A 26,645-nucleotide genomic window follows, 5' to 3' on the forward strand; every position below is an offset into this window, starting at 1 on the left:
GAAGATGATATTATACTCATCAATATATATGCCCGTAATATAGAAGTATCCAGATACATACAACAAATATTAACAGACATAAAAGGAGAACTTAAAGGGAATACAATAATAGTAGGAGACTTTAACACCCCACTCATATTAATGGACATATCCTAGAGACAGAAAATCAGTAAGGCAGCAGAGATCCTAAATGATGCAATGGAAAAGTTAGAACTGCATTGATATTTTCAGGACACTACTTCCAAAAAAATCAGAATATACATTCTTTTCAAGTGCACATGGAACAATCTCAAAGACTGACCACATATTGGGACACAAAACTAATGTCAACAAATTTAAGTGTATGGAAATTATTTCAAGTATCTTGTCTGACGACAATGGATGAAACTAGAATTCAACCACAGGAAAAGAAATGAGAAAAAACTTACTACATGGCAACTAAAATACATGCTATGAAAAAATCAATGTGTCAATGAGGAAATCAAAAGGGAAATTAAAAAAAAAAATCTTGAGACAAAAGATAACGAAGACAAAACCATTCAAGAACTATGTGATGCTGCAACAGCAGTGCTTAGATGGAAGTTCATAGTGATGCAGGCATTCCTCAAAAAAGAAAAATCTCAAATTGACAATTTAACCCACCTCCTAAATGAGTGAGAAAAAGAAGAACAACAAAAATGACCAAAAAACAAAGCAGAAGGAAGGAAATCATAAAGATCAGAGAGGAAATCAACAAAACAGAGATTGCAAAAACAACAGGAAAAAAAAATCCAAGAGCTGATTCTTTGAAAAGGTGAACAAAACTGACAAAACTATGGCCAGACTCAACAAGAAGAGGTGAGAAAGAACCTAAATAAACAAAATAAGAAAAGAAAAAGAAGAACTCTCAACAGATACTGCAGAAATACAAAAAACTGTAAGAGAATATACTGAATAATTATATAACAACAACTTTGACAACCTAGAAGAATCGGACAACTTTCTAAAGACTTATAACCTGCCAAAACTGAATCAAGAAGAAACAGATGAATTGAATGGAATGATCACTAGAAATGAAATATGTAATAAAAACACTCCCTGCAAACAAAAGCCCAGAACCAGATGTATTCACAGCTGAATTCTACCAAACATAAAAAGAAGGACTTATAACCATCCTTCTTAAAATTTCTGAAAGGTTTAAGAAGGAACACTCCCAAAGACATTCTATGAAGCCACCTTCACCCTAATACTAAAACCAGTCAAAGATACTACCAAAGAGAAAATTACAGGCCAATATTTTTGATGACTAAAGATGCAAAAATTCACAACAAAACTTTAACCAATCAAATTCAACAACGTATCAAAAAGATCATTCACCACAACTAAGTGGGATTCATCCCAGGTTCACAAGGATGTTTCAACATACACAAATCAATCAACATCATATACCACATTAACAGAAGCAAAGTAAGAAACTACATGATCATCTCAATAGATGCAGAAAAAACATTTGACAAAATACAATATCCATTCATGATTAAAAACTCTTATCAAAGTGGATAGAGAGGCAACATATCTTAGCATAATCAAAGCCATTTATGACAAACCCAGAGCCAATATAATACTCAAGCCTTCCTGCTAAAATCTGGACAAGACAGGGATGCCCACTCTTACCCCTTTTCTCAACATAGTACTGGAAGTCCTAGCCTTAGCAATCAGACAAACAAAATAAGTAAAATGTATCCAAATTGGAAGAGAAGAGGTAACATTGTCACTGTATGCAGATGACATGATACTATATGTAGAAAACCCTAAGGACTCCACACAAAAACTGCTTACACTGATCAACGAATTCAGCCAAGTAGCAGGATACAAGATCAACTTTCAGAAATTGGTTACAATTCTCTAGGATGACAATGAAATATTAGAAAAGGAATAGAAAAATACAATAACTTTTAAAAATCACACTCAGAAAAGTTAAATACTTGACCAAGGAGGTAAAGGCCTTATATGTTGATAACTATAAAATATTAATCAAGGAAACTAAAAAGAATTCAAAGAAATGGAAAGATATTCCATGCTCCTGTGTTGGGAAAATTAAAATCATAAAAAATGGTGGAGTTCCCATCATGGTGCAGAGGAAACGAATCCGACTAGGAACCACGAGGTTGGGGGTTCTATCCCTGGCCTCGCTCAGTGGGTTAAGGGTCCGACGTTGCCATTAGCTATGGTGTAGGTCACAGATGCAGCTTGCATCTTGTGTTACTGTGGCATAGGCCAGCAGCTACAGCTCCAATTAGACCCCTGGCCTGGGAACCTCCATATGCCATGGGTGTGGCCCTAAAATGACAAAGGCCAAGAAAAAAAAAAAAAAAGACTATACTACCCAAAGCAATCTACAGATTCAATGCAATTCCTGTCAAATTACCCAAGACATTTTTCACCAAATTAGAACAACAATCCAAAAATTTATTTGGAAACATAAAAGACCCAGAATTGCCAAAGTCATCCTGAGGAACAAAAACCAAGCAGGAGACATAACTCTCCCAGATTTCGGGCAATATTACAAAGCCACAGTAATCAAGACAGTGTAGTACTGGTACCAAAACAGACATACAGACCAATGGAACAGAAAAGAGAACGCAGAAATAAACCCAGACACCTATGGTCAATTAATCTTTGACAAAGGAGTCAAGAATATAAAATGGGAAAAAGATAGTCTTTTCAGCAAGTGGTGCTGGGAAAACTGGGCAGCCACAAGTAAATCAATGAAACTGAAACAAACCTTCACACTATGCACAAAAATAAATGCAAAATGGCTTAACGATTTAAACATAAGAGAAGACACGAACATAAGGAAAACATTCTCTGATATCAACAGTAAAAATGTTTTCTTAGTCAGTTTCCCAAGGCAACAGAAATATAAGCAAAAATAAACAAATAGGGCCTAATCAAACTGACAAGATATTGCAAAGCAAAGGAAACCATGAAACAATAAAAAAAAAAGCCCTATGGAATGGGATAAAAAAGTTTTAAATGATGCAACTGACAAGGACTTAATCTCTAAAATATACAAGCAACTTATACAACTCAACAGCAAAAACTCAATTGAAAAATGGTCAAAACACCTAAATAGACATTTCTCCAAAGTTACACAGATGGCCTATAAGCACATGAAACAATGCTTATCATCACTGATTATTAGAGAAATGCAAATCAAAACGCCTGTCAGAATGACTATCATTAACAAGTAAACAAATAACAAATGCTGGAGAGGGTGTGAAGAAAAAGGTACCCTCCCCACACTCTTGATAGGAATGTAAATTGATACAACCACTATGGAAAACCATACGGGGGTACCTCAGAAAATTAAATATGATCCAGCAATCCAATTATTGGGCATATATCCAGACAAAACTTTCATTGAAAAAGATACATCCTGGAGTTCCCGTCGTGGCGCAGTGGTTAACGAATCCAACTAGGAACCATGAGGTTGCGGGTTTGGTCCCTGCCCTTGCTCAGTGGGTTAACGATCTGGCGTTGCCGTGAGCTGTGGTGTAGGTTGCAGACGCAGCTCGGATCCCACGTTGCTGTGGCTCTGGCATAGGCCAGCGGTTGCAGCTCTGATTCGACGCCTTATCTGGGAACCTCCATATGCCGCAGGAGCGGCCCAAAGAAATAGCAAAAAGGCAAAAAAAAAAAAATACATCCACCTGTATATTCATTGCAGCACTATTCACAATAGCCAAGACATGGAAACAACCTAAATGTATACCGACAGATGAATGGATTAAGAAGGTGTGGTGTATATACACAATGAATACTATTCAGCCATAAAAAGGAGCAAAATAATGCCATTTGCAGCAACATGGATGGAAATGGAAACACTCATACTAAGTGAAGTAAGCCAGAAAAAGAAAGACAAATACCATATGATATCATTTATATCTGGAATCTAATATAAGGTACAAATGAACCTTTCCACAGAAAAGAAGTGCACGGACTTGGAGAACACACTTGTGGTTGGCAAGGGGGAGAGGTAGGGAGTTGGATGGTCTGGGAGTTTGGGGTTAGTAGATGTGCACCATAGCATTTGGAATGGATAACAATGAGATCCTGCTGTATAGCACAGGGAACTTTATGAAGTCACTTGTGATAGAACATGATGGAGGATAACGTAAGGAAAATAATGTGTATATATATATGTGTGTGTGTGTGACTGCGTCACTTGAGAAAACTGCAGAACACTGTAAGCCATCTATAATGGAAAAATAAAAATCATTAAAAAAGTAAAATTCTTTTAAATTCAGCTGTCCAGTAAAAAAATAAAAAATAAACACCTCCTGCAGCTCAATACCAAAAAACAAACAACCACAGCAATAACTGGGCAGAATAGCTAAATAGTCATTTCTCCAAAGAAGACATACAGATGACCAAAAAAACACATGAAAAGATGTTCAACATCACTAATTATTAGAGAAATGAAAATAAAAAGTACTGTGCAAATCAAAACTACATTCTTGCACCAGTCAGAATCAAAAAGTCTACAAACAATAAATGCTTGAGAGGGTGTGGGGAAAAGGGAACCCCATCCCACTGTTGGTGGGAATGTAAATTGGTGCAACCACTATGGAAACAGGATGGAGATTCCTCAAAAACTAAAAATAGAATTACCATTGCTGATCCAGCAATCCCACTCCAGGCATCTATCCGGAGAAAACCATGTCTCGAAGAAATACATGTGCTCCAATGATCACTGCCTCACTATATACAATAGCCAAGATATGGAAGCAACATAATTGTCCATCAACAGAAGAGTGGATAAAGATGTGGTACATATATACACAATGGAATATTACTCAGCTATAAAAGGGATGAAATGATGGCATTTTTAGTAACAAGGATAGACCTAGAAATTATCATGCTAAGTGACGTTAGTCAGTGAGACACAAATGTCATATACTATCTTTTATATGTGGAATCTAAAAGGATACAGCGAATTTTGCAGAAGAGATACTGACTCACAGCTATTGAAAAACTTATCAAAGGAGACAGGTTGAGGGGGGAAGGATGGGATGGGCTGAGGTTTTGGGATGGAAATGCTATAAAAGTGGGTTGTGATGATCATTGTACAACTATAAATATAATAAAATTTGGAGTTCCCGTTGTGGCTCAGTGGTTAACGAATCTGACTAGGAACCATGAGGTTGCGGGTTTGATCCCTGGCCTTGCTCAGTGGGTTAAGGATCCGGCATTGCTGTGAGCTGTGGTGTAGGTTGCAGACGCGGCTCAGATCTTGCGTTGCTGTGGCTCTTGCGTAGGCCAGCAGCTACAGCTCCAATTCGACCCCTAGCCTGGGAACCTCCCTATGCCGCGGGAGCAGCTCAAGACATGGCAAAAAGACTATATATATATATAAAATAAAATTTATTGAGTTTAAATAAAATTTATTGAGTTTAAATAAAAATAAGAAAAGCAGAGCTGGCAACAATAAATTCAGGCAAAGTAGAATTCACGGCAAAAAGCATTATACAGAGAGAACAAAGATATAGCAACGATGAACCTTATATGCCAAATAACTTAGTGTTGATATTTATAAGGAAGAAACTGTCAGAAACTCATTGACAGGCTCACATTAATTTTATAGCTTTTTAGAGATGTTAATACACCTCTATCAGATAACACATATAAAAATAAGAGGGTGTATCTGATTTTAATAATATAATCAATAAAGTTAGGTTAATACAAATATATTGAACCTTAAAAAAAGAATTTCTCCATATTTTTCGTGATTAAAAAGCCTGTATGAGTAACTATCAAATGATAATATCAGTTGATGACAACTAGGGAACTTTATTTTATTCTGTCCCATTATTCAGATGAGAGAGCTGTGGCTCAGAGACATTACATGATTTGTCCAAAGTCATACAGCTTTTCAAAGACTGAGATGGGATTAGAAGTGTTCAGGCCAGAAATTTATGCGACTCTAAGACACTAAGGTAGACACTCGGTTCTTTATTAAATAATCAGTAATAGGTTATTAATATGCCATTTCTATAGATTTTTATGTTGAAACATTATCTATGTCTAATTCTTAGTTCTTAGAACTGAGACATAAAAGATTATCCTATCAGCAAGAAACAAAATCTCCATTTCTGGATTTATTACTAATCCTAAATTATTACATAGTTTTGGGTTTTTTAAGTTATATTAATATTTGTGAGAACAAAGTTTAATTCATGGTTCTCATTTTTCTCTTCCTACTCAATTCCTAAAGTTATTTTGTTTTATTAACTTTTGTATTTAGAGAATTTCTTTTTTACTAATAATACATATAAACACAATTAAGTGCTATTTATTTCTTTAAAGGAAGAAATCAAATCTTAAAGGAATACATTCTAACCATGAGGATACTGTTTCCTTACTAGAAATGGGAATGAAGTACAGTCAGCCATTCCTTGGAGGATGACCTGGGGGAAGGGATGGGTATTGTGAGAATTAGAGGCATCAGTGAAGCGAAATATCCCATTTTCCCCTTCGTACTAATGGCATAAATGTATCTGTGATTGTGGTGAAGGCCATTTCTCATAAGGCTAATAGCTGTGCTGTGTCTCCATAATGATTCACTACCATTTCTACTCACAGGCCAAATTACTCCTGAGTTTTAGATGATTCAGTTTCCTGAATGTGTAAATGTAGTCAGTTCTAGTCGGTGTAATATTAGGGAAAGTCAGCATTACCTGCCACTAAGCTATAATCATGTGATGACAGAAATAGTAAGCTGCTTCTCCATATTTTTAGATAAAATGCTTATCTACCTCCTTTCATGACACCCGGAGGAATTTTAAAATGTGACAAGTCATGGAATCAGCTGTTAAAGGAAGACCTGCTTCTGGCTTACGTATTGAGCCAATTTGCATTCTGACTCAAGAACAATATGGCCACAAATGCCAGTGCATAAATTAGACCTGGATGTAGGCGGAAACACTTTCTTGCAAGCTGACAGAGTATCACCCCAAAATATCTCTGATAGCTTATAAATAAAGAAGTCTGCTTTTCTGAACCAGTATAGGCAATCAAGTGCAACAGAAAAAGAAAAAAAAAAAAAAGGCACTTCTGAGTCTCTTAGTCCAAACTGGGGTTCATACCAGGTTTGCTATTTTTGTGTGTGATCTATTACAAGTCAGTTAACTCTGTAAACTTCAGTTTTTCTCATCTGAAATCTTAGGAGTTGGGTAAAATTAGTCACCATGTAGTACAATTGTGAAAAATGACTAAATGTTTATAAATATTCGTTGTTACCTAATGCTAGTTCCTCTCCCAACCTGTTCATATTGAAGGTTGTTTCTTGCAGAAGCCAGATTCTGATTTGGTAAAGATTGGTGTAAGAGAAATTTAAGGATTATTTCAAAAATATTGCTCTTATGACTATGCTATTTACCAACTGTTCAGTTTATGCTATGCAATAAGAAAAATTTCTAACATATACTGATCCCTCACAAAACCCTACTATACAGTATCCCTATTTTGCAGTAAAGAAGGCACAGGTGTAAGTGGGTACAGTTCGACTTACTGTCAATTAATAATTTAAAAGCTTATTCTATAGATATTTATGGAGCCTTCCATGCATCAGAATATATGATCCATGGTGAATACACTGGAAACACAACAAGGAAATGTCAGAGCTGTGCCATTTCCTATGCAGATGAGAAAGTACAAAGGAAGCGAAAAAATTGTGATCAAGCCTATGGAAGAAGCAGCAGGCTGCTATGGAAGTAGGTTACAAACATAGTAAGAGGGTAGAGAAGAATGATAGACACTGGAATGAGCCCCAGGCACACTAACCATGCTGCCTTCTCCCAGGAAGGAGCAAATGCAAGAAAGAAGCAAATGGCAATTCTGAAACCTACAGGGATCTTTCTTAAGGATATCCTGCCACTAGGGGAAGGAGTTTCTAGGAGAACACTGAATTCCCTGGATTCAATGCAAAGACTGAAGGAAAGAGTCAGAGATCATTCAAAAGGAAGAAGGACCTTTGTTAAGTCGTGATGACTCAGGGCTATCATAAAGGCATCTGATTGAAGAGGGAAAGAGGAGGCATTCTAGACCTGAATGGTTCTGCTTGGGTCCTAACTGGCTGGGGTTCAATGAAAAATGCCCTAAATTTACAGGCCGCCAGACTGTTACACGTAGGCAAAATGTCTTTGCTCTATTATGTGAAAGATATGATCATCAACAGGACACAGTTATAAAGACGATTCACAGTTCCTTTGGTGCTACTAAACCCCAAACATTCAACTCCCAAATCAATGTGCTCGTTTTCAAAGAGAGTGTGGATTGTAACTATTTCCATACAAAGTGCTTTTCACACAATATGTGGGAGTTTGCCAGTTGGCTTTACACATTTTAATCTTGGTACCTGCCCTCTGTCCTTCAGGTTTGTCATTTCTCTTTTGTCTGGGGAGCTGATCTTTAAAAAAAGGTCATTTTCTTTTTAGCAGACATACTGATCTGCCAGCAGATGCTGCCCTCCTGCACAAAACTGAGCAAATCCATTTATCTGGCAGCCTGAACTATCATCAGTTCCCAGCTAAGCCAGCTGTGGGGGATGACAAACACACTCAAGGGCACTTGAGGTTTTAAAGAGCAAAGTGCTACCAAAAGAGTCTTTCAATTTCTCAGATATATTTTGACTTACATGTCAGTCTCTTGCTGGGAAATATTAAGAGTGAATCTCCTGAGTTTATTAGAGAAAAGCTGGAGGAACATTATATTCTCAGGCAGGAGGTTGAAATGAAATATAAATAAAACAATGCATGATCAGTCAGGAGAAAAACTCCACATGCACAGAGTGTCAAGTGATCCAGAACCCAATTTCAAGGGACAGAGAGACCTGATTCTCCCAAAGTTGAGCTGTGTGTGACTTTGGGCAAGTTACTTCATGGTATGCAGCTTCATTCTTTGTATTTCTTTTGAGAGTAAAGTAAAATAACATATAAAATTGTTAGTATAGTGACAGATCAATAGTAATTACTCAACAATTTTAGTTTGTTTACATTGCCCTCAAATATAATTGTAATGATTACTGTTATCAAAGTGTCAAGTAACAAGAAAAATGATGTCTTGAGACAATCATGTGGTCTTTGGATTATCCATATGGAAAGATTTGAGTATGTGTTTAATTTTCTAAATAAAGCACCAGAAATTATGTGGGAAAAAGTCTGCTTACTGTGCGGTCAGTAATCATATGACCCCTTAATCTTCTTTCCAATCTTAGTTTGTTTTTTAGCACTATTTAGTGAATTTTAGATTTGCAAATAAAGAAGACCTGAATTCTGATAATGAGCTTCCTGCTAATCCTAAATAAACAATTGTGGTCTCATCTCACTCGGCCACTCTTTAGCAGGGTGGAAAACCAACCTCTTGGTTTCTCAATTTCTGAATATTTATTTCAGAAATAACAGTCTCTACCTATGGTTTGGAGATAGACAGTTTTTACGACACAATTAAAATGACAACAAAATCTGAACTTTGGCTAGACAAACATATTTTTAATAGTATAAGAGTGGGATTATTTGTTTTAATCCAAAAAAAAAGAATTACCTTCCTCGGGAATAAAAACAAAATATCTACGAAGATGCTTAATTCATTTGTGCATAATTGGCATATAAAAGACCACAAAAATATTACTTTGTAAATGGATGCTTTTACTTGGTGATGAGATCCTAAAAAGTGCTATTCTAGCATCTATAAATTTTAGTGATAAAAGTAGAGGTTAAAAGCAGAGGCTAAAAGCACATAAGACTGGTGAGAGGGTATGATTCATGTAGAGAAGATGGGTAGCATGGGAAGCCCTACAAAGAAAGAAACCAATATTTATAAAAATGTAAGATGTTATATATTATGTGTATATATATATAATGTAAGCATACATGTAAATTTTATGTATACTATATATATTATATAAAATATAAAATTTTACCTTAGAAAAATTTAAAGCCTGACTCTGGTGAACAGCAAATTCCTTTTCTAGAAGTAGCATTTTGATATGATATCCACTTACATTTGAGTGAGTCTCAGATTCTTTTACAACAGTTAAGTGCAGGTGTGCATTAACTTGAAGAAAAAAAGAGGAACGTCAAGAAATCTAGTCTTTGAAACAAAGCAAACCCTACCCAAATATTAGAGACATAACAAGTAATAGATTGTAATTTTGAATCAAAGGAAAAATATCAGTAAAAGGGAGCTAAAGGAAGGAAAATATTTGGAAATTAATTACATTATTTGGAGCCACAAAATTTGTCTACATAGATTTCCAAACTCATGTTTGAAAGGGAAAAACCATCATTTAAAATATAGTGCCTCCTAAATATAATTAAAAATCTATTTAAATGATTTTAATACAATTAAAAATCAACTTTAAAACAATATTACACTTAAACTTTTTATATTTAAAATCAATAGTACAAGTGCTAAACTTATATACTCCCACAATTGTCTGAGTAAGGAAAGAGAGAGAGAGAAAGTCATAGGAGTGTGTAAAACCACAGAATTTTTCCATGAGTAAAATGAATATAAATCTCTAGTCAAACACCTTTCAGGCTCTGAAGGTCCCATCTCCCGTATCTGTGGGGCAGTGATGGGTTGGGTGACTGCATTACTTTCTGCATCCCATGAATAATTATCTCTGTCCTGAGTGCTTGCCAGCATGACACATCTTCATTTCATTAAGAGAAAGAAGGACAGGCTGGAATTGGCAGTGGCAGAATTCATTTATCACATTTTAATGGAGAAGCAGCTCAGGAAGGGCGGGCCTAATGAGATATTTCTAAAGAAATTAGCTGGTTTCGATTAAAGGGCCATCTCCCCTCTGTCCGCGGTGGTGATGGACAGGAGGGGCACAGCGCAGGGAGACTTCCTGCTCTTCCTTCTGCTTTGTTTTCTGAGGCGCACGATTATTTTTGGATGATTCATCTTTCAAGTGCTTGAATTAATCATAATCACAAAATTGTACCAATTCTAATGTGGAAAAAAAGGTACTTGGTTTGATTTTCTGAATTTAATTTATGGAGAGAGACATATCTGTAGACCTGCATTTGTCCCAACACTAACACTGCTAAACTGCATGTCTCAAGCCTGCAAAATACAAATAGTTTTCTCGCTTTTTGTTATTTTACTCCTTATTTTGGAGTATACACAACTAAAATTATTCTGACAGAATCCCTTTCTGAAATTTCTGAAGATGACCAAAAAAATGCTTTAATTGCATTTTGATTCAAACTTAATTTCCCAAAGCATAATATGTGTGATACTTGTATCAGATGGTATCCTAAGCTTGCATGCTCTAATTCTCCCCATTATTGTTCCAAAGTGACTAGCAATAAGAAATCCTCAAGTATATCATATAAATGTGAATGAGTAATTGACTGTATGCCTGATTCACTACTGTTGTTCTTCTACTGGGAAAGAAGTTTTATTCTGAGATTCTTATGCAGTAATTTACATAAAATTGGTAATAAAGATCAAAAAGTTAATACAGATTCCTTTCACAAAGACTTAAGAAATATGATTGATTGTAGTCCGGGCTAAAAAGCGAGGGGGCCATACCTTTGGTGATTTATTTCCCCAACAAATATTTATTGAATGTTTACTTTAGGCCAGAGACTCCACTAGACAACAGGAAGATATTAGTGAATAAACAAAGACCCTGACCCTAAAAAACTTACATTCTCATGAAGAACACACACAGCAAACAAACCAAAATAAGCAAAGTGTTGGCTAACTCATGCTACACACTTCACTGGGTTGTTTACATATTAGTTGTGGGAATGCTTTAAAAATCAAACATTTATATTGGTATGAAATATTGTTAGTATGGCCAATAATGAATCAAAAGTTGGACATGGGTAGATTTTTTAGTACCTGAACTTGAAAAGAAAATTTAAAAAGTATATGAATTTATAGTGTATTTCAAAGTCAAAAAAGGCCCAACTTACCACTGGGAAGAGTTTCAAAGCCCCTTCCCCCTCCCCCACAAAAAAGGAAAGATAAAAAATGAGGACTATTTCATATTTAGGGGAAAAAAATATAAATAAGATCCTGGGGCAAGAAATCAGAGAGACAGACAAATTGGCAAGAAGGAGCAGTGATCTTGGCACAAATGTGTTGGATAGATTCAAATAAAATGTGAACACAGCTAGGAAACAGAAGGTTATAATAGGCAAAGCTGGAAATGTGTTGGGTATGAACTAATTGTTTGGCTTTCTGCCCTATCAGGTTTCCATCTGTTGTCCAAACTTTGCAGATTCTCAATAAACCCTATGTCTTGACATCTTTATCCTACAAAAATGCATATTTTTCTTGGGTCACCCCCGAGTCTTTAGGGGCTGTCCAATATGACAGTTCTCAGACACAGGTGGCTTTAAAAAAATTTATATGCAAATAAAAAGAATGCCTTAGTCACACTAGTCACATTTCCAGTGTCCAATAGCCGCAAGTGGCTTAGAAGCTGCATAGTGGACCAGGCAGAAATTATAGGCAGTTTCTACCATTATAGAAAATACTTTCAGACAGTGCTGCTTTGAGGGACTCAGACAATTTAGCATATCTTTCACAGAGTGGAGCTTAGTGGGCCTATTAAATGGGTACTGAATAAACATAATGCAAACTGCTAAAACATCATCTCAGAGGTCAGACTTGGAGCAGATTCTATGCAGCATGCTACTTTTGCCTGCTGTATTTCTCTATATTCTTTATAGAATATAATTAGTAATTATGCCATTAATATGTAATATCTGCCTCCCCCAAATAATTGCATAAATATGACAATAAAAGTCCATCTCCTCTTTTTTGTGCTCTTTCCTACCTCTTAACATTATGAACTGCAAGGTTGTGTTTTATTAATGAAGAAATTTAAAAGTGATACAGGGGAATTCCCATTGTGGCTCAGCACGTAAGAACCCGACTAGTATCCATGAGGATTGGGTTTGATCCCTGGCCTCACTCAGCGGGTTAAGGATCTGGCATTGATGTGAGCCATGGCATGAGTGATGGAGACAGTTGAGATCCTGAGTTGCTGCGGTTGTGGTGCAGGCCATCAGCTTAGCCTGGGAACTTCCATATGCTGTGGGTGTGGCCCAAAAAATCCAAAAAATTAAAAAAAAATGAAACAGGAAAGGATGGTATATTCTGAACCTGAACCATGGTGAAGAACAAGTAGCCACTGAGTAGAAGCCGAATGTACATTTTGCAGATGCTAATCTTCAGGAGACAAGTCTAAGGCAAGGGAAGTGTGCTCCCTGGTCTATGCAGTGACCACTGGGAAGTGCCAGGGAAGTACCATCCTACATAATGACTAATTATTCAAGAAAATACTGTCCCAACCTTGTGCTATATCAAGTAGAGAGTTTACAGTAACATTTTCCAGGGTTCTCTGAGTTCTGACATAATACGACATGTGGTCACAGGAAGCATTGAGGCCCTGGCTGGAAAAGGTCAGTACCACTGGGTTCTTGAACACTGCTTTGAAAAAGAGCATAAAGCTTCCACCTGTCAGGAAAAACAGAAGGAGCAAACTCTGTGAAAGAGCTGACAGAAAAAGATGCTACAGTATATGGGGAAGTGTGGTGCTGTGCTGGCAGCAGAGGCATATCCTGGCAATTTTTTAGAAATGCAGATTCTTATGACTCTGGGGATGTGGTCCAGTGATGTGTCTGAACAAGTTCCCATGTGGTTCTGAGGAGTCCTGAAGATTGAGGACCACTGGGTTAGAGGGCAATGAAATGCTGCTACATCCCTGCTCAAACAAGGGTTGGGGATCAGAGCCCAGTGTTGGAGGCTCTGTCCACTGCTGCTGCTCCTGCTCCCACAGCATGCTGAAGAATTCATTTTTTAGCATAGCCTTGAGGAAAGATCATTTCCTGGCATCGCATTCCAAAGATTTCCTTGATTGAGATTGGAGAAGGAGAGCTTCTGAAGATGTTTTCCCAGGTAGGGGCAAATTGATGCCAGGGCTTAAGCTGGTGCCAGGAGCACTGGGTCAGGATTTATTCTAGCACCTGGTATGCTGGGAACTGAGGAACACTACTTTTCCTGTTCCACAATAATCCTCTCCTTTTTGAGATAGAGTAGCTTCTGTTTTTCAAGTCCGTAACCCCAAATATATTTTAATATTGTCACTCTGTTCCTGAAAAATCTACTCTTCAACTTCTTTCAGTATTTCAAAATGGTATTTTGTCCCTGTCAATCCTATACAGTTAACTAGCTTGTCTTTCTGGAGTGAAAGAAGATGAAACACCAAAACCAAACCCAAACCAAAAAACCATCAATTTACTCTTGGGTGTGGGCTAATGTTCTTGTAGGAAAAAAAAAATTGAACTCAACAGAATCAATCTTTTTCTCCATCTTATTTCAGTGTGCTTGAAGATCTAGCTGTCACTTCCTCATGCCTATATCTATGAAATAAAATTTCAGAGCTTGGTTATATATCTCAGTCAGTAAATTAATCCAATCCAACCTAAAGTCCTGATCTGAATAATTTCTGCCTCTATCTTCACAGTCAGCACTTAGTGGAGAAAGGAAACAGCTGGATAGCATCTTATATGTGATTGCTCTAGGAACTGACTTACTTTTGGCAACAAAGTTGTTTAATCATTGGCTGTGGGAGAGGTTTTAGGGATGGACACTTGGAAAATGACACTGGATCTTAATCAAAAAACTTTCCTGGGAAATTTTGATCAGTTCCCTGATGGCGAGATGATTATAATCATTTGAGAATAAGAATCAAATGGAAAGGTGATCATGACCACATTCTCATGGTAAGCTCCATCTGGACATAAGTGATTCCTTTGAGAAAAACAAGTATGATAAACTCCATGGAGAGAACCTTACACACCATGGCAATTTCATTTCAGCTAACATAGAACATGATATCAAAACACTCCAGTTTTCAAAAAGTGATAACCTCTTACTATAATGCAAAGAACAGAAGACAATGGCTCTGTTTCTCTTTTGATATTCCTGTGATGTCATGGGTCTAATCCAATAGACATTTTTTAGAAATTATTGTAGGTTAGAGGAAAGGGTCATTGTGTCAAAGTCCCTTAAAACAGAATCCTTGTAACAGGATCTCTTAAGCATCTAAGTTTTCTTCTGTTACAGTATTAGCGTTCAAGGAAAATTAATATTCAAAAGATGACCCGAGATTTTATGAGACCCTTTAGTATCAAAGAAAGATTAAATTACTCTCATTGAACTATATCTGTAAAGGAAGAAAAAGGGGAATATGAAATTTTCAAGAAATTTGCAAAAAAAAAAAAGGTGGAGTAAAAATAAAGAGAATAGGATTATCAATGGTTGCTAAAAGTATTAGGTAAATATTAGAAGATGGGATTGTCACAGAATGTCAAAATATTATCCCATAGATATTTTGACAATTGTAAAAGGAAATGTATACCAGACATATCTGGCAATGGCCACCTTAACAACATCATCAAAGTTAGTCCTGCTGATAACAGAGCAACTTGATAGTCCACGTCTTCCAATGTGATTGAACTTGAAGTTTACAGCATTTCCATTAAAATTTTTGCCAAAAGTGCTTAGCCTAAATCTCACCAAACCTTAATGATACACTGACCTTAGTCCTTGAGATTAATTTTGGACTTCCGGTCTCACACTGTAAGAGAATAAATTTGTTTTTATTAAACCACTAAGTTTGTAATACTGTGTTATAGTGGCCATCAGAAATACATACAGAAGGAAAAAAAAAGATGTGTGGGGAGGTGGTCCTTTTCTGGTTTAAGAGGATAAAAAGATACTAGCAAATAAATATAGTTCCCAAATCCTGACTAGAGTCCTAATTTATCAAAAGCAGCTATAAAACATAATTTTTGAAATACTTGAGAATTCAAGTGTGAATTAGCCATTAAATGATTATATTAACATCATTGCCATTATTTTCCTATCTTAAGGGATAAATTCTGAAATATTTAGAGACAAAAACATCCTCATTTATGTATCTTATGTTTACATTTTTTAATTACATAAATATATACAGAGAGAAAAATTATAAAGCAAATGTGACATAATATTCAAAATTACTGAACCCAATTGATGGTGTGTGGATTTATTACACCATCTTTTGGTTTTATTGTATTTTGAAGCTTATTCTTAATTTTAGAAAATCTTCAATAAAAAATACACAGTAAATTCTTAAAAAGTTAATCACTTGAAAGTATTCATTAAACATAATGTCATCATATTACTTAGGGTATGCTAACTCAAAACATGGACATTTCAGCAGCTAAACAAAATGAAATTTCATTTCTCTATCATACAACAGTTCAAAGTGGATTTCTGGTCTGAAAAATCTCCTGGGCAATTTCTCTGAAAGTGATGTCACAGGGTTCCTGGCACTTTCCACTTTATACTCCCACCATTACCCAAAATCTTTTATAGCTAGTAGCAGGGGACAGAAGGAATCAAGGATTACACAGAAAGTTCTCCATCATCTGCCCTGGAAATGTGGCTCATTACTTCATCCTATATTCCATTAGCTATGACTTAGCTACACCATGAGCCACATATCCAATTGCACAGGAGTTCAACTTTGGTCTCCACTGGTATCTTCAGAAGAAGAAGAAAAAAAAAGCCCTTGTTAATATCTAGTAGTCATTGCTCAAATATCTTTTTTTCATATAAGAGTGTAGAATCTCCCAGGTGATTTCCTCCAAGGATGTAAGAAAAATCTAAACTGCCCACAGCCTTTTACTGACCACAAATCTAAAGTAAAATCATTGAGAATAGTCATTAAAATAAGCCTACTGGAAATTCTTTTTAGTGTTGCATCCTGTATTTCCTGAGAATGAAAGAGTTATTGAATTAGGTTACTATTGTGCATCACTTTATAGACATATGTATGACCACATACACACTCAAACAGCTGACAAAATGAAAATGCTTTTTGGGATATTACCGAAGTTTTTTCTGAAATCATGTTAAGTGTACCACATTTGACTAATGATTCATAGAACAACTGATAAGCTCTCTCGGTTCTGTGCTTCCCTTAGTTATATAGTCTTCCTGGCTTCCATTTTGCAGCTTGAGCTATAACCTCTGACATTTGTTCCACCTCCTTCAGTCTTACAAGTATTTCAGAATCTGCAGTTGAACGGTATGGTAGGAGCCCTGTTGAGAGTAGTAAAATTTCTATTTCCATTAAAAAAAAGTTGAAGGGAATTTGGGCTATAAAAGTAAAGTGACAAACATGATAGTATTTTAAGGTGTCTTCATAGCTACAGATGCAGAATGAAAATAAGAGTTGTCAATTCTATGGGAATGGACTGAAATCAAGAAACTTGCTCGTAGAGTTCCTTTGTGGTGCAGTAGGTTAAGGGTCTGGCATTGCCTGTGCAGTGGCTCAGGTTGCTGTGGTGGTGCAGGTTTGATCCCTTTCATCCCTGGCCCAGGAACTTCCACATGCCACAGGCACAGCCAAAAAAAAAAAATTCTAGAGACAGTGATGCTGAAAAGGAGTTTTTAAATAAGAATATGGTATTTTCTAGGCTAATCAATGAAAAAGTTATGAAGTTATTTGGGGTAAAATTTTACTTAGCATGTAAATGTCTTCTATAGAGTGATGCTAATATTCCCTTCTGGGTGATGAGATTTCTCTATACATCACTTCTTTTGGTAATTTTCTGAGCATTATCTGCGAGTATTTAGTATTACCTTTTTAAAGTAAGGAAAAATTAGACACAGAAGGTTAAGAAAACTGCTCAAGGGCAGGTAGCTATTAAATGTCAGAGATAAATTTTGAATCTAATCTCTTTCTAGAAATTTTGCCCTTTTTACCATACTTAACGGCATCTCCAATAATATACAAGTTTATTATGTTGATAAAAAGAGTATAGGATCATTTGTTTAATAAGTGACATGAGGCAAAACAGTTGTAACTTCACATGAATTGATTTATATTGTTTTGCAATTTATCTTACAAACATAATCCCTCATGGCAAGCTGCCTCTTTGCTTTAGCATTCCAATTTTGCAAATATACAGGAATAGACTAATAAATTGTACAGAAAATTATGAGTACATAGGGAAGGGGGTTCAATTTATTGTGTTAAGAGGAAATACAATCTTGGTCCACCCAAATTTTTTTGTTTTTAATAAAAAGGAGACAGATGTGGCATTGCAGAAACGAATCCGACTAGGAACCAAGAGTTTGTGAGTTCAATCCCTTGCCTCACTCAATGGGTTAAGGATCCTCTGTTGCCGTGAGCTGTGGTGTAGGTCGTGAACACAGCTCAGATCTGGCATTGCTGTGGCTGTGGTGGAGGGCTAGCATCTATAGCTCCGATTAGACCCCTAGCCTGGGAAACTCCATATGCCATAGGTGTGGCTCTAAAAAGCAAAAAAAATGGGGAGACAGTATACAGTTAGCAAAATTTTCCGACTTGTCTGAGTCCCTAGAAATAAGTCTGAAGACCATAAACATTCTTGCACATGAACCCATCTCTGATTTTTGCTTCCTATGATCCCACTTTTAGAAATGTAGCACAATCCATTAAACACCACCAGGTTGGGGAGTCAAAACTTAACACCTTTATCTGAGCATCTCGTCTCTACCAGGAGTTTACACCATTGCTTGTTTTACAGTTTATGGCATAGTATTTATAAATAAAAATATCTCTTTAATAAGGTTTTCTATTTTTATGAGGTTTATGGAAAAAGTTTTGTCTCTTACATTTTAGAACTTCTAGCCTTGCTATAGAAACTTGTCATAAAGGATGGCATGTCCAGATGAGGGTAATGAACCATAGTTAACAATTTCCACACTTGACTTGAGTCACCCTCAAGTACACTCAAGACTGAGGGATTGGCTTGGCTCAAATTCAGTCCTTTTGTTCCATGAAACTTTTCTCCCATGGTTTGTCTTTTTCTACATCATCTATGATCTTTGTAATTTACTCTTTAGATTTAACTAAAATATAGATGTACTAAAGAAGTGAAGTCAACATAAGCTCTGTGCAGAAGTCTCCTGATGGCAGCAGAGAATTGGGTGAATTTGACAACCACTGACACTTGTTTTTACAATGGTGATCACACTCACCAGGGCTGTGGGCCCAATTTCCAACCAAGAATAATGAACCAGGGACTCTTCAAACCCCGGATAGTCAATTTATGAAAGCGATAAAGTGAATCACAATTATTGTGAAAAATACAGCTTTCAAAAGTATCAAAATCAAGAATGGAAATTTTAGGAAACAACTAATAAAAATGTACAATGAACGTAAAAACTGAGATCTTTTAAAAATAATTTAACTTTCATGTATTTGTCAATATACTATAATAAAAGTTTTTGATGAGTTCATTCCTTCTGCAGAATTATGTTCCATCTAGGAATTATTCATTTAAAAGGCATGGGAATTTCTATAAGAGTCTTAAAACCAATTCTTTTTGTTTTTGGCTTGTGGTCAGAGAAAGTGTCAGTGAGGATGTAATGTGAATTAAAAGACTAACCTGAGATGTAATATAAATGATTGCACGTAGAAAATTGAAGAGAAAAAAGTCATTATCAACTTTTTGTATTAAAAATGTATAAATAAATGAGAAAATGAAGAATCCTGGGGAAGAACCATCAGTTGGCAAAACAATAAGTCAAAGTGTGTACCATGTATTTCGATAAAATCCATTTAAGGAACATATCACCCCATTTAGAGCCATTTACTTATCGATAGCTACTTGTAAAACAGACTATCTTCTTCTCTCATCCTTAATCTAAACTTGCAATTTAGAACAAGTTTATGTTCTGCCTTATTTTTTTTCTTGAATCATTCCCATCAGCAAGGGAGTGATCCCATACAAAGGCAGACAAAATCCACTGTTACTTGTTTTCAGGCTACATTGATCTCAGTTTGAAATAAATTGTTGATATCCTGTTTTGTGCTAGAGGAAGTTTATTTTTCTCTACAGCTGATTAGTGTCTCTTTTGTATTTATTTATCAAGGTTTACACTTTTTCCCAAAGTTTAGAAGTCACACTTGTCACACTGGTTTAGCAACACATTATTTTAAGACTCAAGGGAAAATTTCTTCTTCTACTGCCGTAACTGTAGGAAGCAGCTATTATTTACCAAATTTTTATGGATTAGAAAAAGCGTAGCAGTAATAATTTCCCCATAAGTAGTTCCTAATTTGGGGCACCTTTGGCCTGAAAATTATTGAAGAGAAATCTTTGCATTCATCTCTTTACCTGAATAAACATACAGGGCATTTGTTCAGTTATTAGAAATACTGATACCTCAGAGTAACAATGGCAGGGAAAAGGAATGTTTTCTTCCTTTAAAGCCACTTTTTTGAGCTGTTGTGAATTTTTTACACCATCTACTACAAATATGCATTGAAAACATGTAAGCAGAAAATTATGAAAATGACCTGTTCCATTTTTTTTTTCTATATAATTAAACACTTTTATTGTTCCATGTAATATTATGGAAAAGCCCTACCCTACAGTCAGGAAAAAAGTCTACAAATGACAAGATTTCTATAGTTTTAAAGAATAGCCTGCACTATTATAATGGATAAATAAATTTTGTGTGATATTCTCACAATAAAATACTATACAGCAATGAAAATAAACACTAAAACTATAACCCATGATACAGATGGATTCTCACAGACATAATATTGAACAAAAGCAGCTCCATCGAAAAGAAGATATATGCCCAACTCCAGTGGTATAAAGTATAACAACTAAAAATGCTTTTAGAAGTTGAGATAGTAGTTATTCTTGAGGAGTGGCTTATAACTTGAAAGGGGAAGAATAAAGTGGGACTCTGCAGTGCTGTTTATATTCTGTTTCCTAACCTTGGGTTGGGTTATTTAGATGTATCCAAGGTGTGAAAATGTGTCAGTTTTTTAACACTCATGTTATAGACACTTTTTTCATATAATAGATTAAAAATGGGCATAAATGCTTTATTACTTTTCTCATAGAGGGTTAGTATCTATTTTCACTCCTCTTGAAGGTGGGCTAGTGGACTTATTTAACCAAGAGAAGGCAGAATATGTGATATTCTGAGATATTTAAGACTAAATCACAAAAAGCCTTGCCGATTTTACCCAGGCTTGTTGGAAAACAATTTTTAGACTCCTGGGACATCCTATAGCTCTCATTACCTTAAGGCTGCCATGTTGTGAAGGTACCCATGTCACATGGAGAAGCCACAGGTAGGCTGCCTTGATGTCTTCCAGTCATTACCAGTAAGGCAAAGACATGTGAGCAAAGTTGTTTCAAATCCTCCAAATCCTCCATCTGTGCACTGATTATCACTGAGTGACTGAGTTGATGTCATTAAAAAAAAAAAAAAAAGAATCACTTAGTTGATTGCTAAGCAAAATCCTGTCCCTCAAAATCAAATGATACATGTTAAAATAGCTCTTGGTTTAAGCCAGGTTTTAAAGTAGGAGGTAGTTTGCAACATAGCAGTAGATAACTAAAACATATATTTTACTTTTAATAAAAAAGTTATTTTTTAATCTCAAGGAAGTAATTTAATATATTTTAAAATGTAAATTGCCCTTTGACCAACAGAAGGCTGCTAGTTTATAGGGTGCTAAAAAAGTTTTCAACTAAAAGTACATGCAATCCATTGAAATTACTTTGACACTACCATTTAGATCAAGAGATTGTTTTTCCATGTTATCACGATTGCAGAAATAAGTTATTTGATCAATATTTTTGACAAAAGTTATAGAAAAAGCCTAAATTCAATGCATACCAAATCACCTATGGCAAATTTCACCATTGATAATTAAATTACAGTTAACAATGGAGTTTTTTTGTTTTGTTGTGTTTTTTAGGGCTGCACCTGAGGCATATAGGAGTTCCCAGGCTAGGGTTCAAATTGGAGCTACAGCTGCCAGCCTATGCTACAGCAACCTGGGATCTGAGTTGCATCTGCAACTTAACACGACAGCTCACAGCAATGTTGGATCCTTAACTCACTGAGCAAGGCCAGGGATCAAACCTGCATCCTCATAGATGCTAGTCAGGTTCATTAACCATTAAGCCATGATGGGAACTCCAACAATGAAGTTTTTATCATCATATCAAGACCGCAAACTTCAGATGATTTAGCAACAGTTGATATGATTTTTCTGTTTGACATTGTGATTTTTTTTTACCTTAAAAATGTTAGCCATCACCCTTATTTGGTCAAAATTATTCTATAAATTTGAAAATATTGATATAATCAGGCTTCTTTGACTCCTAAATTTTCATTTTTTAAAAAAATAACCTTAGAATAATTCATAGTAATAGAATTTGAATTTTTTCCTATTTATAAATAAAATGTTTTTGATCTCGACAAATTGTATTTTAAAAGAGGTTAACTAAGAATAGAAAGTCTCAAATTCATATTATTAAAAGGAAAAGAGAATAATTAGATGTTATAAACTTTCTGTGAAAGTAGTAATAGAGTATAAATGACTTTGAAGTGTTATACTAATGCTTTTATGGACCTAGAGGTAGGACAGAAAATGACCTTAAAGTAAAATACTACCTGCTGGCCATTACCCTGCTTTTGGTCTACATGTCCTGTACTTTCATGAGAGCTGGAATTGATAAACTTGCTGCAACACTGCAACAGAATGAAACTCCAGATGTTCACAGATGGTAAGCCTACAAACTTAATTAAAACTCATGCTTTATTATCCCAAAACAGGGAAATTGAGAAAGCCTTGCCCAAAGAAAATGTTTATGTTTTCTGTCTCACATCTCCAACCATCCAGAAAACTTTAGGAGTCATGGAAATGGAAAAAAAAAACAACAAACACACTTGTTGCCAAGTAAGGGAGTAAATGAGAGTTTTAGACTATTAACCTAAATACTGCTTCAAATTCAAATTAAACAAACAGTTATGAATTGTGTACTATGTACCTACCCCTGTATTATTGATTTAATAAAGGTTTCATGAGAATATTATAAAAATGAATTAAATACAAGCATCCATCACCAAATATGTATTGACAATTTATCATATTCTGGATACAATATATGTTGGTTGTAAATTTTTCTTATAATTGTTGAGGGCAAAATTTTACTTTCTCATCAAAGATACTGAACTGAGATTAACTAAACAGCCTATGTGTATTACTTTTCACTTTAGACTCAGTCTCTAAAAGGGTTTTTTTCCATTATATTGCAAAACTGATTATGTTTTTTACATAGACTCATACCTAGGTAAATAATATTGAAATTTAAAGACTGTGTTTATTGGCGATTGCAGTTGCTTGTTTCTCTGGATGCTCCCTGTGCACTTGGTTATTCTATAGCTAGAAGAGGAGAATAAAGAAAGAACAATTCTCTCATAGGTCCACTTCCTTGAAAGGTTTTATGGTCTGCTAGATCGTGCTTTATTTAGTCAGTTATCAAGGAAGAGGTGTGTCAATTTAAAATAGGATTACCTCTATTTAAAATAAACACCCTATTCACCCTATTAGCTCATATTTCATAGAAATATGAAAATATATAGTTGTTTTCTTTTTGTTTACAGGTTACATATAATGTGCTAGCTATAAATTTTTTCCCAAAACCCTGACAGTCATATTTGTAGGCATCAAGAAGAGCAGAACTCACTTTATGCCAATTACTCAAAACTTTAATGAAAAGTTACTAATCTGAACATCCAGATTCTATATTATCAAGTTATTTTAATATACTTAAATCTACTGATTTGTTAAAGATTAGTTTTGAAGATAGTCACAGATTTAAACCATCTTATCTACTTTGATGATTTCTTTTATCTTTAAAAACATTCCTGTTTTTTTACACTCAACTCTGATTTAAAAAAAAAATTTAAAGATACGTACTGTATTTTCTAAGCAGAATACCTTATTTTAGTTGTTTGTTCATTTATGTTTCATTTTTTTCCAGCTGTAGAATCTAATTCCTAATAATGATTTTTGTCTTCACTTTCCCAATATTTCTATATTTAATTTCATTTTCTTTCTTCATTATGTGACTAGCAGTTCCAGAAAAATAGTAGTGATAATTCTAAATGTTTTTTGTCTTTCCCTTATTGCAATGAGAATGGATGTACTGTTTCACAATTTTAAATGCTCACTGGGAGGCATATACTCAACATCAGAGTGCTTGATGATCATGGATAAACTTTTATGGGACTGTGTATGATAGATTTATTTATAAGAATCCCAAGTTGAAAATAATCAAAATGTCTATCAAAGATGGAATGTATTTTAAAATTTGTGTTATATTCATATATTGAAAAACTACACATCAGTAAAAATAAAAGCAAACTACTGATACTGCATATATAAAATCTCAAAAAGTTACATTAAGGAAACACAAAGGACAAATATTTTATAATTACATTTATATGAAATTCAAGAATAGATAACATTAATTGTTGGAGAAAAAGTTTAGAATACGGGTTCCCTATAGGGTGGAGGATGTTATTCAAGACTAAAAGGAGTCTCTCAGGACCTTCTGTGATGCAAGAAATATTCAACAATTTAATATTTTGATCTGGGGAAAGTTATGCAAGTGCATAATTAAATTTGTTTAACTGAATACAATTTATGCATGTTAGTATGTAGAGTTTACCCAAAAATGAGTAAAACCAATGACAGAAGAAAAATGCAGAAAAACCTTCTCTTCTAGCTAAATGAAATAGCTTGTGGTAGATAAGTGAACCCACTTTTAAAGAAAAACAAAAACTAGACAGACCATATAGAATTAGCAAAAAGAACAATTTTTTTATTGCATCTGTGAGCTTCCAAGGCAACTAGAACTTGAAGAGCCAAGACCTGCACATTCTATGAGCCACTTTTTCTTAGGGACAGTTGCAATTTATGGAAAACAAGGGGTGGAGAAATCCAGGTGGAAGTTCATGGCTGACAGGTAGAAAAACCAACAGAACTTTTGAGGGATGACATAAGTCTGAGTAAATCAAAACAGAAGTACAGTGAAGCAGAGCAGCTAAGACTTAAAGGTCCAAGATCATGGTGGGTCAATCTTAAACAATGGTTTTCCTTTTTTATGTATTTTCATATCATTTGTTTCAATACAGGAACTAAAGAGATAAGCAGAAACCCAGTAAAAAGTAGAGCAATTTATATATACTCTCACAGAGCTTGTTACTCAACCAAATTTGGATCCATTTGCCCAATTTGCAGCAAAGCCAATCTACTAATAGCCAGTTGTGGTGAAGGAAAGTACAGCATTTATTGCAAGGCCAAGCCAAGGAGAATGAGCAGGTCCCAGTCAAAAAACCTAAACTCCCTGATGGCTTCTAGGGAAGGGTTTTTCTTTAAGGATAGTTTGAGGAAGATGGTGGTGGGGCTGGTGATCAGCTCAGGCTCAATTCCCTGATTGGTTGATAGTGAACTACCATGGTAACATTCATGAGACTTAGTCATCAATATTTTGGTTCCAGCTCATCTGAAGTCTATGTACTTGTGGTCAGCATGCAGTTAACTTTTAGGTGGTGAGGATTTTAGTATATTTTATATGTTTTAAGGATATGGCTCAGGATATTATTTATAGGCCTAGAGGAGCAACTCTTAGGTCCTTGATTTTGTTTTTTGGGTTTTTTGGGTTTTTTTTTTTTTTGCTAAACTATTACTGTTTTGTCTTGCTTGACTGTTTTGTTTCTACATTTTCTTATTTCTCTGATTAAATTTGCTTGGAGAAAAATGGAACTTGGAGAAAGGTTAGGAGGATAGAGCTTTCTTATAGTTAAAAGGTGGGAGATATGGGAGGGTCTGTCCCTGGAAATGTCCCACATGGTCCTGTTTGATTTCCAACTGAAGAGATTAAAAAAGTGGAATACACAGATAACCAAATAAGAGAAGCCATAGTTATTACCTGAGACATTCAGGTGGGATTCCCTGGAGAGCTACTCCTTAGTAGTGAATGTGTATAAGATGTTGGTAAAGTTGACCTCTAAATCAGTCCAATCACTAGTTTAGTATCATCCCCTCCAAGAAATCTATCAGAGGATAAAATGAACCTTCTCTAGATAAATAATACATCTTCTAGGACTTTCATAATTTTATATATGATGGTTGACATTAAAAATAATTCCAAGTATACAAACAACCAAAATAAAAGTGAAATATTTAAAGAAACTAAGTCACCAAAGACCCATTATTAAAACGATTGGACATAGATATTAAAATAACTATGATTAGTTGATTGAATGAAAATAGAATACAAGGTGTATTACACCAGACTCACAGAACACATAAATATAAAAGAAAATAAAGTTAATTCTAGAATGAAAAATGAAGGTATCAATAATGGTTCATTAGTTGTGATAAATGTACCATACTAAAGGTAAGATGTTAGCAATAGAGGAAATCGGATGTGGAATATATAGGAATTATCTCTCTGATTTTTGCAACTTTTATGTAAGTCTAAAATTTCTCTAAAAGTTTATAGAAAATAATTTGAAATTATGAGCTCAAATATGAGTTAAAAACAAATTTTATAGAGAAAAAGAAATGATTTATCAAAGAATAAGTCAGCAGAAAATATCTAGATTGAAGAATGAAGACAAATGAATGGAAAATTCAGAAAAGAATATAACTAAGGAAAAAAGTGAAAAATTCTAACTTTTGTAATTGAAGCCCCATATAAATA

Source organism: Phacochoerus africanus, chromosome 9, assembly GCF_016906955.1.
Source record: "Phacochoerus africanus isolate WHEZ1 chromosome 9, ROS_Pafr_v1, whole genome shotgun sequence".
Taxonomy (NCBI): domain Eukaryota; kingdom Metazoa; phylum Chordata; class Mammalia; order Artiodactyla; family Suidae; genus Phacochoerus; species Phacochoerus africanus.